The sequence below is a fragment of the Chinchilla lanigera genome, unplaced genomic scaffold, assembly GCF_000276665.1.
Source record: "Chinchilla lanigera isolate Chin_1 unplaced genomic scaffold, ChiLan1.0 scaffold00037, whole genome shotgun sequence".
Lineage (NCBI taxonomy): Eukaryota > Metazoa > Chordata > Mammalia > Rodentia > Chinchillidae > Chinchilla > Chinchilla lanigera.
Genome location: NW_004955438.1, coordinates 13,789,402 through 13,791,686, shown reverse-complemented (window position 1 = coordinate 13,791,686; position 2,285 = coordinate 13,789,402). Strand labels below are relative to the sequence as shown.

Here is a 2,285-nt window from a genome sequence, read left to right as displayed (position 1 = left end):
AAAAAAAAAAACCACAACCTGAATCTGGAACTTTGCTCTTTGCCCCACTAATGAACTTTGATACAGCAAATAATCCAGAACAAAAAGAGTTGCACGTACTACACTTAGATAAAAAGGCAAAGGATTGCTTTAATTCCTTTCACTGAAACTGATTTCATAGTTTTATTTTGTAGGTTGCACATTTCTCTCCATTTGTCTCCTAGTGATCCCTTTCCTACCCTCACTGTCATGTGACCTAGAAACCTGGGTCCTCCACGACTCCCCCTCACCTCCATGCTAACTGAGCATCCGGTTCCTCTTGATTGTACACCAAAAGCAGTTCTTTTTTGCTGGGCATGATGGGACAGGTAATTCTGGCACTCTGGGAAGCTGAGGCAGGAGGATAGAAAGTTCAAGCCAGGCCTGGGTAATGTAGCAACATGCTTTTTTAAAGGGATGAGGACATAGGTCAGTGTGAAGACCCGGGGTTCAATGCCCAGTACAGCAAAGAGGCTGAGGGTTGGGAAGAATCCTTGCCTGAATGCTTATTTTGGTTGCTGGTAACGGGACAGGTATCTTAGCTTTCAAAAGAGTTGGCAAAGAGGGCAGCTCTACCTTTTCGTGTGGTCACCATGCTGGGATACTTTCCCACAAATCCATACCCTATGACTCCGCCAAGGCCAGTCGCTACAGCCCTCAACGATGAAAGTGACTCTGGGGGCATGCAGAGGTCATCAACCGCACCAAGTACTGGGAGCTGATTACCAAGACTATGGACCTGGCTGCAAAGCTATCTCGTGTTGCTCCAAAGACCTCCGTCTTTACCACGAGGGCGACAGTATCAGGGCCGCTGACTCTAAGCCGGCCTGGTTCCACAGTTTCACCAACATGTGAGGCTCTACTGATGCTCAGATCACTGAACAATGCACTTTTATGTCACCATCCGCAGTGACCATGAGGGTGGCGCTGTAAACGCCCATGTCAGCCAGTTGGTAGGCAGTGCTCTCTCAGACCCTTACGTGTCCTCTGAAGCAGCCACGAATGGCCCAGCAGGGCCAGAGTCAGGAAGTGCTTATGCAGCTAACACAACTGCACAAGCAAGTTGGCAGAAATGTGTGAAATGAGAAGTTGCAAGACTACATCTGGAACAAACCCAACCCGAGACCACTCGTCCTAGACTTGGCCGTGCAGTACTAAGGAAGACTGACCCACCATATCCCTGTCAGCCAGAGTTTGCTTGGAAACACCTGCCCAACGGCCTCATGGTTAAGTTGGTGGCTCAGCTATACAAGATTGTGCCCAATATCATTTTAGAGCAGGGCAAGACCAAGAATCCTTGGCCCAGCATAGATGCCCACAGTGGGGTGCTGCACCATACCATGGAGTGATGGAGATGAATTATTATTACACAATCTGTCTGGAGCATCACGGGCGCTACGTGTGCCAGCCCGGAGCCGAGCCTCAGGGTTCCCCCAGAAAGGCCTAAATCCATGAGCACAGATGCATCTGTGAGGACACAGGTGAAGTTTGTGGGCACTAAATCAGGGCAAAAATTGGAGGCTGGAGAGAAACTGATTACCAGAAGATAAGCAAGCTTAACAAAAATAAGAGTATGCTTCCGTTTTGTTTCAGGGGGCTTTCAAAGCCTTACGATTAAATTGCGTCTGAGACACCAAAAATATATTTGAAATTAAAATATAAGTTAAGAGTTAAAAGATGAAAAGTGACCCCTTCTCCCCTGACCAGCTCCCTCCCTTGCCTGGAGGAGCTGCCCAGCAGCTGGAGGGTGACCAGGATTAGTGCGTGTGACACGAGTTAGCTTGGGGCCCCAGCATCTCTAGAGAGAGACTCTGGCTTCTCTTTCCCGGCTCAAAGCGAGTTGCCTACAATCTGCAGACAATCTGGAGCTTTCTCGTCTACCTGGCCCCGTCCGCTAGGCCGGCACACCAGCACTCCGCCCCTTCTGTTTCCATAGAAATCATTTTGGATTCTGAACCAAGCCTTCTCCCGTGCACAAAGACATCTCCAGCAAAACCTATTGGTTAGCTGCACATGCTTTGACAGTTTTTTCTTATGCTACCAGGTGACCATGAAGGCGTGGCATTAGTTATGATTGGCTTCTTGTGTTTGATTTGATTTTCCTTTTTTAAATTATCTCATTAAAATTAAGGTCTGTAAGTGCTCTGTTTCCCGCTATTTCAGTACCTCCTTCCAGACTTTATCTGCCTCAAGCTGAGGGTGCCCTGCGCCTTTCCCTCTTGGTCACTGCTAAGAGGTCTGTCAGATCTATGGTCTTTCCCGATCAC

The 2,285-nt window shown here is 48.3% G+C and overlaps 1 pseudogene; it reads left to right on the top strand.

The window, feature by feature from the left end:
* Positions 1-338: 338 nt before the first annotated feature.
* On the top strand, positions 339-1,568 carry LOC102011911 (annotated as a pseudogene).
* Positions 1,569-2,285: the final 717 nt, after the last annotated feature.